This window comes from Schistocerca americana, chromosome 1, assembly GCF_021461395.2.
Source record: "Schistocerca americana isolate TAMUIC-IGC-003095 chromosome 1, iqSchAmer2.1, whole genome shotgun sequence".
Taxonomy (NCBI): Eukaryota; Metazoa; Arthropoda; class Insecta; order Orthoptera; family Acrididae; genus Schistocerca; species Schistocerca americana.
Genome location: NC_060119.1, coordinates 225,478,162 through 225,492,273, shown reverse-complemented (window position 1 = coordinate 225,492,273; position 14,112 = coordinate 225,478,162). Strand labels below are relative to the sequence as shown.

Sequence of the window (14,112 nt, the reverse complement as noted above, 5' to 3'; positions counted from 1 at the left end):
CACACATCTTGAAACTTGCCTAAAGATGACGTCATTACTGAAAGTTTCCTTGAAGCAAATCCTTCACCTGGCAAATGACGTGTAGTGTTACCCAATCTCGGGCGGAAATAGTGGTGTGTACATATTTGTTTTTTTGCAAAGCTGGAACCGTGCTGCACAGGGAGGTCCTTTTAACGTGCAGCTGTCACTGTGCACCTAACAAGTCTGCAACATGTCATCTCCTTAAAAGAAAAATGGAAAAATGAAGGAGCTTGTGAAACCACATCCCACAGCCACATTCTGGCTGCTTATGGCACCATATTTCACCTGGTGGCAGAAAGTGGAACTTTTTTTTTCAGCGTACTGTACAAGTGCAGTGATTAATGAATACACCTATAGTGTTTCAGCCTCCTGCGATGTATACAGCCTCCACTGCAGCACGCGGAAAACTGTCAGCTTAATTAGAACCAGTCGGTAAATGAAGTGAAGGAACTGTGCCATCTTCGAAGGAAAATAGTGCTGTCCTTGGTGGAAATTCCTTCATTGCAAGTATGGAAGAATTACCGAAACTACTGGATGGATTGAACAGTCTAATGAGCACTGAATATGGATGGGAGTAAACCAAAGAGAGAGAAAAAATAAAGGAGTAGAATAAATGAGATTACCAATAAACTTAAAATAAAAATTGGGGACCACATAATTGCTGAAGTGACAGAAGTGTGCTATCTTGGAAGGAAAATAAATCATGGTGGAAGTAGCAGATTAGCGTAAGTAAATAGGATTTTCCTCACTAAAAGAAATTTGCTACTGGGATAAAATACAGGCCTTAATTTGAAGAAGGAATTTCTGAGAATGTTCTTCTGGAGCACAGCGTTATATGGGAGTGAGTCATGGTCTATGGGAACACTGGAAAAGGGTCGTTAAGGCATAACTTGACACTGTTGGGGTGAAACTGGAAAAGTGAAAGAGAGAATTGAGTAAAGAGATTTGAGACGTGCTAGTAGGAAAAGGGCTGCTTCAGGAAGAGAACTGTGTCCAACAGTTTTGTCAATGGCACAGAAAGTAACTTTGCTGTGCCATCTCATTTATGTAAGGGAAGAATCTCCAGTAGATCTAGGTACAGCCAAGGGGCGCAGCATGCTTGCAACGGGAAACCAAAGTTTTCAGAGAAAATAGAAAAGAAGAAGAAAAGTCACAGAAGAGGATACAAATACAAGATTGAAAATTCAAGCCAAGTGCTTGTCTTAGCCAAGTGGTAGAGGACATACATTCTTCCTGCAAAGATTTTAAAAGGATAATCATACTGTGATAGTAAATGAGGTAGGAAACACCATGGAGGTGACATTAACCTACTGAATATAGGCTTGGATGGCTATGGGTTCATTACAGATGGTACAGACAGACAGTTTTGTGAAGTAGTTTGGAACACATTTTTTGAAAACTGTCATGAGTGGCTAGTTAGACAACCCTCATGAAAGGAAATATTTTAGACCTTGTGATTGCAAACAGGTTGGCATGATATCAGTGTCAATATAGAGGAGGATTAATGATCATGATGTCATCATAGCAACAATGGTTACTCAAGCTCATAAATCCATCAAGAAGGCCAGGAGGAGATAAGCAGTCATTAGCATCCAACAGAGGCAAAGAAGGGTCATAATTTAGTTAATATAAGGGACATAGATGAATTATGTGCAGAATTTAAACTCATTGTAAATAACACTCTGGAAAAGTGTGTATCCAGTAGATGGAAGGGACCCACCATGGTTTAATAACAAAATTCGGAAAGTGCTGATGAAGCAGAGATTGTTGCATTCTTGGTTCAGAAAAGACTCCAGAAATGTAGACAGGCAAAAGCTACTAGAAATTCACACATTTATGAAAAGATTAATGCTTTCTTGTTCTCTACATACATAAATGATCTGACGGATAGGGTGAGCAGCCATCTGCAACTGTTTGCGGATGACACTGCAGTGTATGGCAAAGTATCTTTGTTTATTGACTGTAGGAGGATACATGTTGAATTGGACAGAATTTCTGCTTGGTGCAATGATTGGCAGCTTGGTCTAACTGTGGAAAAAATCTGAAGTTAATGCAGATGGGTAGAAAAAAAAAATCGTGTAATGCTCAGATTCAGTATTGGTAGTGTGCTGCTCAACAGTCACAATGATTAAATTTCTAGGGGCAGTGTTGGACAGCGATAAAATGAAAGGAAAACATAAGGTCACTAGTAGAGAAGGCGAATGGCCTACTTAAATTTGTTGGGAGATTTGTAGGAAAATGTAGCTCATTTATCTGTGTAAAAGACTTTGTATAGAACCTAGTGCAAACCATTGAGTGTTTGGGATCACCATCAGATTGGGTTAAAGGAAGACATCGAAGTGATTCGTAGGTATGCTGCTAGATTTATTACAAGCAGATTAGATCAACATGCGAGTATAATGGAGGTGCTTTGTGAAGGCGCTGGAGAGAAGTAATGATCTTTTCTTGAAATACTATTGTGAAAATTTAGAGAATCTGCCTCAAGGTAAGAGAAATTAGGACTCTCACAGAGGCATATAGACTGATTAGCCAGAATATTACGACCACCGACCTACTAAAAATATAAACCTGTCTAGGTGATAGCAGCGTCACCTGATGAGGAGTGGCTGCACACACAAGATCACCTTTAATCCATATACATACTCCTTCCTGTTCATTAATTTTACAATGATTATAAGTCTTTAATACCAGATGGCAGTTATAAGAGTCGAGGGACATGAAAGGGAAGCAGTGGTAGGGAAGGGAGTGAGACAGGGTTGTAGCCTTTCCCCGATGTTATTCAATCTCTATATTGAGCAAGCAGTGAAGGAAACAAAAGAAAAATTCGGAGTAGGTATTAAAATCCATGGAAAAGAACTAAAAACTTTGAGGTTCGCCGATGACATTGTAATTCTGTCAGAGACAGCAAAAGACTTGGAAGAGCAGTTAAATGGAATGGATAGTGTCTTGAAAGGAGGATATAAGATGAACATCAACAAAAGCAAAACGAGGATAATGGAATGTAGTCAAATTAAGTCGGGTGATGCTGAGGGAATTAGATTAGGAAATGAGACACTTAAAGTAGTAAAGGAGTTTACCTATTTGGGGAGCAAAATAACTGATGATGGTCGAAGTAGAGAAGATATAAAATGTAGACTGGCAATGGCAAGGAGAGCGTTTCTGAAGAAGAGAAATTTGTTAACATCGAGTATAGATTTAAGTGTCAGGAAGTCGTTTCTGAAAGTATTTGTATGGAGTGTAGCCATGTATGGAAGGGAAACATGGACGATAAATAGTTTGGACAAGAAGAGAATAGAAGCTTTCAAAATGTGGTGCTACAGAAAATGCTGAAGATTAGATGGGTAGATCACATAACTAATGAGGAAGTATTGAATAGGATTGGGGAGAAGAGAAGTTTGTGGCACAACTTGACTAGAAGAAGGGATCGGTTGGTAGGACATGTTCAGAGGCATCAAGGGATCACCAGTTTAGTATTGGAGGGCAGCGTGGAGGGTAAAAATCGTAAAGGGAGACCAAGAGACGAACACACTAAGCAGATTCAGAAGGATGTAGGTGCAGTAGGTACTGGGAGATGAAGAAGCTTGCACAGGATAGACTAGCATGGAGAGCTCTCAGGACTGAAGACCACAACAACAACAATACCTGTGGTATCGTAGATGTAAAGGAGGATTTACCCATACCTCTGTTATATACCTCCCCAATCTGAATGGTATGAGAGGCTATCATATCTCTACTATCAAAGGTCTCAAGTCCTACAACAGTTTTAACTTTATCGCCGTTATAACTAACTAATGCAGCGGTGATCCACCCATTACCACACTGAGCTGAATCGTTTTTGGTAATAGTGAAATTAAGAAAACATCCACAAAACACAGAGGGGCACTGCAACATAATCTCCAAGACCATCCATGGTAGTAGTATCGACGTTGTCAATAGCTTAGTAGACAGTCAGACGAGAACATCTTCTGTATATCTTTTAACACGGCATCTTGTGTGTGAGCGGTCCAAAGCTGTTGCACTTGCAGCTGCACAAAGACTGGCGCCTTCTTGACAAATTGATTACCTATATAGGAAACACTGTTGCCTCCTCGAGTCCCTGGTTCTCGATGTACGCTTGTGCATAAGCATGCGCAGACTTTGCATTTTTGCAGTCACGCAGTGGAGCATTATCCCAGACACATGCTGAGGTAAAACTAGCAGCAAGTGTACATGCTAGTGCGCTTGTGTAAAGACCAGACGGAGATGAGTGATTACATAATCACTGAGCTGAGGCTCGCACAGAGAGCAACCCAGAGTGCCCCTGTGTGCATGCTATCCGTATGTTGAAAGCTATCTACCTGAGTTTGACCAAGGGCACATTGTGATGGCCTGGAGGCTCGGCACAAGCATTTCGTAAATTGCACGACTTGTCGGGTGTTTGAGGAGTGCTGTGGTGAGGGTCTGCAGCATGTGGTGAAACCAAGGTGAAATCATGTCCATACGTCATGGGGTTGTGTGGCCACACTTCATTATGGATGTTTGTCATTGTAGGCTGGGCAGACTGGTAAAACAGGGCAGGCAGCAAACTGTGGTTGAACTATCAGACTTCAGCGGTGGGCAGAGTACTAGTGTGTTTGAACATCAGTACACTGAACACTTCTAACGCTGGGCCTCTGCAGCCAACGACCCAGGCATATGCCAGTGTTAAACACCATGGCATATACTGATGGGAGGGCATGAATCCATTGTCTTCCAGGGAAAGAGCCGTTGATACCTGTACTGCGGGAGAGAACTAGCTGGTGGCGGCTCAATTATTCTCTGGGCAACATCCACATGGGCATCCATGGGTTCAGTGGAGCTCATGCAAGGCACCATGCGGTGTACTGTTGTTTTTTACACTGATGGCTCTAAATCTGCTGATCATGTGGGGTATGCCTTCACGTCCTCTGTTGGAACGGAAAATCATCTGCTGCCACCAACATGTGGGGTGTTTACTGCGGAATTGATGGCAATTTCCCAGGCCCTTACCTTTATTAAACAGCCCCAACACAACCGCGTTTTGTTATGTACGGACTCGATGAGTGGCCTTCTTGCTATTGACCGGTGTTTTTCGTGCCATCCCTTGGTCTCTGCCATCCATGACCATCTCGCTGATATTCACCGTCCTGCTTGTTCCATTGACTTCCTTTGGGTCCCTGGCCATGTGGGTATCCTGGGTAATGAGCTCACTGATCATTTGGCTGGTGGAGCAGTCACTTACCCCCGTTTTCTGTAACCCCTCCTGCAGCGGATTTACGGCTTCATATCAAATCCCACTTCGCACAGTCATGGGCCAATTCTTGGGAGACTACTCCCCTGTCTAATAATCTTCATGCGATTAAGGTGACACCAGGCCCGTGGCGTTCTTCCTTTCGCCTCTCCCGAAAGGGACTCGACCACACTGTGTCGTCTCTGCATTGACGATACCAGGCTGACCCTTGGTTTTCTTTTGCGTGATGAGCCACCCCCACTTTGTGGTTGTGGAGCCTTCCAGTCAGTAGCCCACATTTTGGTTGAATGCCCCCTTCTTTTGGCTCTGCGTGCTAAGTACAGACTTCCCCACACTTTACCTTTGATGTTGGCTGACGATTCCCGAATGGTCTCTCTGGTTCTCGGTTTCCTCCGGGAAAGTGGTTTTTATTCTCAGTTTTAAGGTTTTTAATCTCTCTCTGGTGTTGGGGCAGGGCGGTGAGTGTTTGGGTGTCTCCCACTGTACGTCGTGTTCGGAGATTCCCGATTCACCTCCCTGACCGAGATCCTCTTTTCTTCCCCTTTTACTCTGTTTTTACCCTTTTTTTTAAAGGACTGGTTAGTCTCCTTTTCCCATACGTATTTCTACTTTCTAGTGGTTGCACCTTTTAAGTCACAGGTGGTCTTGCCTATGCTGCTTCAGCATAGCGTTGGGTTCGTTCTCTTGCTGACTTCCCTCATTTTGTTTTTACCATTGACAACATGACTGCCCTTTTACGTTTTTAACTTTTTCCCTTTTATTGTTCTGACTTTCTTGAGATGTCCCATTAGCGGAATGGACCATATTTGAAACAAGGGACTGATGACCTTGCTGTTTGGTCCCTTAAACCTCAAACAACCAACCAACCAACAACCAACCAAGGCACCATGACAGTGAAGGAATATCGTACGCTGGTTGCAGACCACATACACCCCTTCATGACGATCATGTTTGCCAATTGCTGTGGCCTTTTGCAGCAAGATAATATACCAGGCCACAAGGCCTGCAGTGTGATAGAATGGTTTGAGGAACACAGTGGGGAGTTCAGTGGAGAGCTCCAATTGATGTTGATGTGCTGGCCCCCCAACTTGCCAGATTTGAACCCTATCGAACACATCTGGGATGTGATTGAATGTGACTTTGGAGCTGACTCCCCCTTCCCTGGAATTTACAGAAATTAGGTGACTTGTGTGTGTAGATGTGGTGCCAACTCCCTCCAGTGACCTACCAAGGCCTCATTGCTTCCATACCACAATTCATCATTGCTGTTATCCATGCCAAATGTGGATATAGTGACTATTAGGTAATTGGTTATAATATTCTGGCTGATCAGTGTAGGTGGTAATATTTCCGTTGCTCCATTTTCTAATGGAACAGGAAAGGGATGGCTAGTAGGTACCATCCACCAGGCAGTTCGATAGGTGTGGAGTATGTATGTAGGTATAGAGTAGATTTATATTATTGAGTGATATGATGGAGACAGCTTCAACGCTGAACACAAACAAATGTTATGTTAGGTCCTGTTTTTTAATGTTATAATATGTGAGTCGGGTCAACATGGAATAAGATTGGCTGCTTGGGCCTGTTAACTTGGTTGAACAGGTTTGCTATTCCTGTTCCTACTATTGGCAGATAGAATTTCACAAGCCACAGTGTAAATCTCTATAGAACTTGTAAATGAAAATTGGATGATTTGACAGGAGAATCTTTAAAATAGGACATAGCCACTGACAGGAGGGTAAGTCCGTAGCTCATTGTCTAGTGGCTAGCATTGCTGTCTCTGGATCACGGGGTTTGGGGTTCGATTCCTGGCCGCTGGGGACTGGGTGTTTGTGTTGTCCTCATCATTTCATCATTATTATGATCATTCATAACAGTGGCTACATTGGACAGTGTAAAAATTGAACTGTGTAGAAATTGGAACTTTGTACGGGCGCTAATGACCGCGCAGTTGAGTGCCCCACAAACCAAACATCATCATCACAGGAGGGCAACTGACTTTAGACCAACATCCTTTTTAGATAGACTCAGATTTGAAGTTACTAGTATTAAAGGAAGTAAATGTAACTGCAAATATTGAGCTTCAAAAATGGGATAGAAGAAGGTCTTTAAAGAAAATACACCAAACAGAGTGTTACAGTAAAATTAAGTAACTAGGTCAACTGCATCTTACAAATTGTGTGCATATACTTTGTGAACGTCATTTGAACACTGATGTGTCTATATTACAAGTAGGTGGATATAATTTGGTATGCAGATCAAGTATAGAGACAGGAGTGGTTGCTACTTAGGGTAGAAAACACTCAGTCTAATAATTTTTAATTATCTATAAAACAACTTGTATGTTATTAAAATTCTGAACTTCCAAGCTGAATGAGGTAATAGTAAGTGGATACTTTATTTTATTTGCTTTAGAGCACGCTTATTCAAGAGGTGGTTTGAGTTCTTGGCTATTGCACATAATGTAACTACTCTCAAGCAATTTGTGTTGAGAATCAGAGGAACCAGTGGCACTGGTATTAACATTTTACACATACATTTAATGATGTCTCAGACCATGATGGTCAACTGATGGTGTTCAGTACCAGAAGAAAGCAAGAAGCATTTGCAAAGTAGAGATAAGAGAGGTATACACAACGTGCTTTGTGTTACTGAAAAATGTAATGTATTCTATGTCGTACTTGTAGCTATGTCGAAAACTGTCATCCTAAGAAAGTAACCAGTGGAATTTGATTAAAGAAGCTTAAACTATAGACTGTAAATGATACTAGAATATCATTCAACTGAGGAAAGACTACTTAGTATCCAGGGGCATAGGTGGTGAAAGGATTAGAACACTTTATGAACTGTGCTGTAAAATTCTAAGAAAATTGTCTGGGTTTACTTTAGAGGGAAAACAGAGTTCCTCCAGAATCAAGATAAGAACTATCTGAACCACAGTAAAAAATGAGGTAGCAAAAATGTATCAGGAAAATGAAGAATTTTTTTTTAACAGTATATAATGAACTTAGAAAAGATTTTTCTTCACAGGGGGCACCACAGCAATGAATTTATTAAAATAAGGTGTCATTTTCTATTTTTGCTGTGTTAATTTTATTTTTTCACAACTAGTTCCAGCCTTCTTGGCTATTCTCAAGTGATTTTGTTTTTCTGCACAAAATAGGATATATTATATTACCTCCATGAATAGAAGTGTACTGGTGTGAAGGTGACTGTTTTAAATACATTTACCTGCAATAGGAGACCATGCCTTGCACATTGAAATGGCAGTGTCTTTAAATTTGTGTTTTCTTTTTGGTTTGGTTCACAAATGCTATTTTGTTGGTTTGATAACTGACATTTGCAGAGGTATTAGATTGATCAAAAGATAAAGCTAAGTGCGAAATAAATAGAATACAGTCTAACGTAAGTTGTGACACTTTGTCTCGTTTCTGTTGGTACTGGGATGGCTGTGCCCCAAGTGGCCAGCAAGCTAAACTTCTGAATGCGATATTGGTTGAGTGCGAACAGTATCGTTCATATTGATTTGTATCATAGCTTCTATGATGGTGAGCATATGTAGTGCCATAAACATCAACAATAACCAAAAAAGACATCAAATTTGCATTTTTTTAGTTTCCTAAGAACCCTGTGAGGTATGAAATGGTACATTACAGGACAGTTTGTCTATGATTCTCTTGTTACATACAGATACCTTACCGAAGTATGTTGTTTTCCATTGAGAACAAAAAATAGCCAGTAAACACCAAAAGATCTGACCTCTTGCTAAAAGACGTTGTATATATACGTAACAACAATAACTTTTGTTTGCTATACTTTCGACCAAATCAGTGAATGTGGAATGTAGGAAACTTATGTGGAATGTAGGAAACTGGGGAGTGTTATATTATTTAATATACCAAATAAGCCACCACACCTGTAGCTGAAGGAAAAGCCACAAAAATGTGATGATAAAGTGTCAAAAGCAATAAAGCTGTTTCCCACTGCAGAAGAAACAAGTTCCGCAGTTGGTGCTACAGCTGAGCCACAAACGGCAAGATCTTCAACACATTTGCTTTTGAAGCAAAATTAATTACTTTTTCATAAATATTCAGGTATTAGAAAGTTGAGTTAACTAATCAGCTGTTACAAAGTTGAGTGAAGTGTAAGAAGGGCAAATCATAGTCTGCATAAAAATGTACTACATGTCGAGGAAAGTGACTATCATGACAAGAACAGACAACAGAAATACAAGCTTCTCATGCGTTAAATATGTATTTATTTATATTCTCTTGCTTGTATTGGAGTAAGCTGCAGTTATACAAATTCAGATGTATTTCTTCATGAATAAGTTATAGCTTATGTCATTGCATAAGTGAGAGTTGGCTGTTTTTACATTTATTTCATGATATTCATGTCTATTGTTTGTACAGAAACCAGATGGCAGTTATAAGAGTCGAGGGACATGAAAGGGAAGCAGTGGTTGGGAAGGGAGTAAGACAGGGTTGTAGCCTCTCCCCGATGTTATTCAATCTGTATATTGAGCAAGCAGTAAAGGAAACAAAAGAAAAATTCGAAACTCTTTGCCTTTACAAATGTCTGCTTGTGTCTGTGTATGTGCGGATGGATGTGTGTGTGTGTGTGCGCGAGTGTATACCTGTCCTTTTTTCCCCCTAAGGTAAGTCTTTCCGCTCCCGGGATTGGAATGACTCCTTACCCTCTCCCTTAAAACCCACATCCTTTCGTCTTTCCCTCTCCTTCCCTCTTTCCTGACGAAGCAACCATTGGTTGCGAAAGCTAGAATTGTGTGTGTATGTATGTGGCTGTTTGTGTTTCTATCAACCTGCCAGCGCTTTCGTATGGTAAGTTGCATCATCTTTGTTTTTAAATATATTTTTCCCACGTGGAATGTTTCCCTATTATATTCATGTCAGTAATATTTACTCAGATATTCCTGTTAAAGAAACCATAAATATAATTAAAAATAATTTAATTAAATAAAAGAAACTACTTCCAACTGAAATCCAAGAGTTCATTCAACATATAAATACTTTTGCATTCAAGATGACAATATGCAGTTATAGCATTTGAAACTGTTATTCTTTTTATTCCATACTTAGCTTTACTGTTTGGTCAGTATAATAACTTCTTGTAGATGTCAAGTTGTCAGACCAGCTAGACAGAATTTGTGAAGCAAAACGAATAGAAAATACAGATTTAAAGAGACTGACATTTCAATATGTAAGGCATAGTTTTCTGTTGCTGGTAAACATATTTAAAATACGTTTACATTCACATCATTACACTTCTGTTTGTGGAGGTAATATAAAATATTCTGTTTTGTACAGCCTAGAAGGCTGAAACCACTTGTGAACTAGTAAAATTAACACAGCAAAAGTGAAAAATGCAAACTTGTTCTACGCAAGATAGCCCCCAAAATTGCAGTTCGTAGCAAATAATTGAAGTTTGAACGATTTCTTAGTAACCCATGGTTTCTAAGAAATTCATTCCAAAACACGTTTGCTGAAATTCTACTCACCCTACATCTCCAAAAGAAATTCTTAATGGTGTCAACTCCGTTAAAAATAAATATTCAAGTGGTTATCATGAGATCAGCAGTCAAATAAAGTAATATTTTAGTATTTTGAATTATTTATGTAATCAACTTTATTTGCGGTGATATTTTCCAGCCGGAATTAAACATGCTATTGTCAAACTACTTCACAAGAAAAGGAGAGAGAACTTTGGTTAAGAATTGATGACATGCTCCATCTGCTTACTGCCAGTATTTTCAAAAATTTTCAAGATCATCGTGGTGTCATTCAGTGGTAAAGTACCAGACTCTGGATCCAAAAGTTTCAAGTACCAGACTCTGGATCCAAAAGTTTCGGGTTCAATCTATGGTCAGTCTTCGAATGTTTAGTTGGTACTTTACTTCTCTTACCTCTGACAATATGTTGATAGCTTAGGTCTTCATAGAACTGGCTGTGTAAGTCAGTTCAAAGGTTGGAGAAAGAAGGTGACTTGTCACCTGTAGAACAACGCTAACAATGCTTAGTAAAGCATTGTTATTCTAACTAACTTTTGAACTGGTGAGAGATTCACCATGTACAATAGAATTCACAAACCGTTAGTGCAGAAAAACATACTCACTAGCTAGTTCAGATTTCTAAAAGGCCTATTAACTGAACAGGCTACATTTTCTTTGACAGATGATGTATATATTAGGATCAGTAAATCAGAAATTATTACCATTGTGAATATTTTGTGACATGACTAAAGTTTCGTTTTGTATGAACCAATATCTGCACTCAAAAGTTAGAATATTATGGAATATGACATACAGCAGCTTCATGGTTTTTATGATATTTGCTGTTACAGAAAACAGCGTGTATCAATTTCATGTGGATCACGTAACAATAGGCACTCCAAATTTGGAGCATCATACACAGCGTACTACAGGACTCAAACTAGAGTCCTCTTGTTTCTGATTCATGGAAATGATCTTTCACTTCAAGTTTTTGAAGATGTAAATTTTTGTCCCTTTTGCAGATGACACATGTATTTGTCAGTTTTAGTCCCCTTTGCAGATGACACATGTCTAGTTATAAAAAGTAATGTCTCCTAACTGAAAAGATAGTTGAAACTCATTTGAAAACATCAGTAGATGCTTCAAGGCAAATGTTGGGTTATTAAATTTTGATGACGACTCAGTACATACAATTAACTGCTTCTCATACCCTATTTTGTTGCCAATGTTACTGATTCCTTTGAAATTTTGAAAAGCATAAGTAAAATGCTAGGACCAAAAATAGCATGTAGCAAGACTTCTGAGGGTTCAGATTATTCCCAAAAGATGTCAGCTACATACATATTCAACAACATGGCAGAGTTTAAGACTGAATTTAGAAATTTTGGATGAGCAACTCCTCCTCCTTCTCCTCTTCATTGAAGAGTATATCCCCAGAAAGTCGTAAAAATAATTCCTTAGGTTCTTAAGTTAAATCATTGAATTGCACTGAAATAAAATGTATATTTTAGACTTTTGTTCCACATAAACAGAATTTTTCATGTATATCGATTATATGTACTAAGTAAATGATACTAGAAATATAAAATGGGCTTTATCTGTAGTTTGTGGTAATCGAGAAATTGTCTTATACGAAGACTTCATGGCTAATACAGCTAACAGATGTGCAGTCCACTGGTAATTTTAAGATGGTGTCATTTACTATGTGATTACCAAAGGACATTAAATGCGTGGTGCACAGTTCCACCTCAGCCCTTGTTGCTGCCATTTCATTAAACTGATGATACATCATCTTGTAGTTTTAGAACACCTTTTACCCTTAAATAGTCCGCCCCGATAGCTGAGTGGTCAGTGCGGCAGTCTGTCACGCCAAGGAGTCCAGGTTCGATTCCCGGCTGGGTCGGAAATTTTCTCCACTCGGGGACTGGGTGTTGTGTTGTCCTCATTATCATTTCATCATCATCAGTGGAAGGCAACAGGAAACCACCACTGGAATCACTTCCCTAGACGCTCATGCAGTGGGCCTCTCTGACGAAGCTTCCCCCATGACAATACCTGCCGTAAGGCAGAACACAAAGTTTTTTTCCCCCCTTAAAGTAGAAACAGTAACCATTTAATGAATGGAAAGCACCAGTTTGCTTTTGTTCTACAGTATTATTTTTATTGTGCTTTTGGCTTACAAGGACATCTTCAGACATTTACTAAGTATTGTCACTAAAGAAGTTACAATGTTGTAAACATCATTTGAAGAGAAGTTACACGTCTAGATTGAAGCAGACACATACAGTAACATCTTTGACAGTGTGGTGGTAATGCATTGGATAATTAAAAAAATTAAACAGTAAATAAATAATAATGGAATTGACATGAAAAACTTTAACATAAAATAGGTCCAGCAAGCCCACATAACAGTTTCTATTAATAAAAAAAATAATAAAACTGAAATAAGTGCTGGACACGGCTACTTCAGGAAGTATAAAACATGGAGAGTGATACACAAACTACACTCCTGGAAATGGAAAAAAGAACACATTGACACCGGTGTGTCAGACCCACCATACTTGCTCCGGACACTGCGAGAGGGCTGTACAAGCAATAATCACACGCACGGCACAGCGGACACACCAGGAACCGCGGTGTTGGCCGTCGAATGGCGCTAGCTGCGCAGCATTTGTGCACCGCCGCCGTCAGTGTCAGCCAGTTTGCCGTGGCATACGGAGCTCCATCGCAGTCTTTAACACTGGTAGCATGCCGCGACAGCGTGGACGTGAACCGTATGTGCAGTTGACGGACTTTGAGCGAGGGCGTATAGTGGGCATGCGGGAGGCCGGGTGGACGTACCGCCGAATTGCTCAACACGTGGGGGGTGAGGTATCCACAGTACATCGATGTTGTCGCCAGTGGTCGGCGGAAGGTGCACGTGCCCGTCGACCTGGGACCGGACCGCAGCGACGCACGGATGCACGGCAAGACCGTAGGATCCTACGCAGTGCCGTAGGGGACCGCACCGCCACTTCCCAGCAAATTAGGGACACTGTTGCTCCTAGGGTATCGGCGAGGACCATTCGCAACCGTCTCCATGAAGCTGGGCTACGGTCCCGCACACCGTTAGGCCGTCTTCCGCTCACGCTCCAACATCGTGCAGCCCGCCTCCAGTGGTGTCGCAACAGGCGTGAATGGAGGGACGAATGGAGACGTGTCGTCTTCAGCGATGAGAGTCGCTTCTGCCTTGGTGCCAATGATGGTCGTATGCGTGTTTGGCGCCGTGCAGGTGAGCGCCACAATCAGGACTGCATACGACCGAGGCACACAGGGCCAACACCCGGCATCATGG

At 40.7% G+C, this 14,112-nt stretch overlaps 1 protein-coding gene across 8 annotated transcripts in view; it reads left to right on the top strand.

Moving 5' to 3' along the window:
• LOC124615282 (protein hu-li tai shao) overlaps positions 1–14,112 on the top strand; it is a 444,989-nt gene that overhangs the window by 385,344 nt on the left and 45,533 nt on the right. The window lies entirely within an intron of this gene.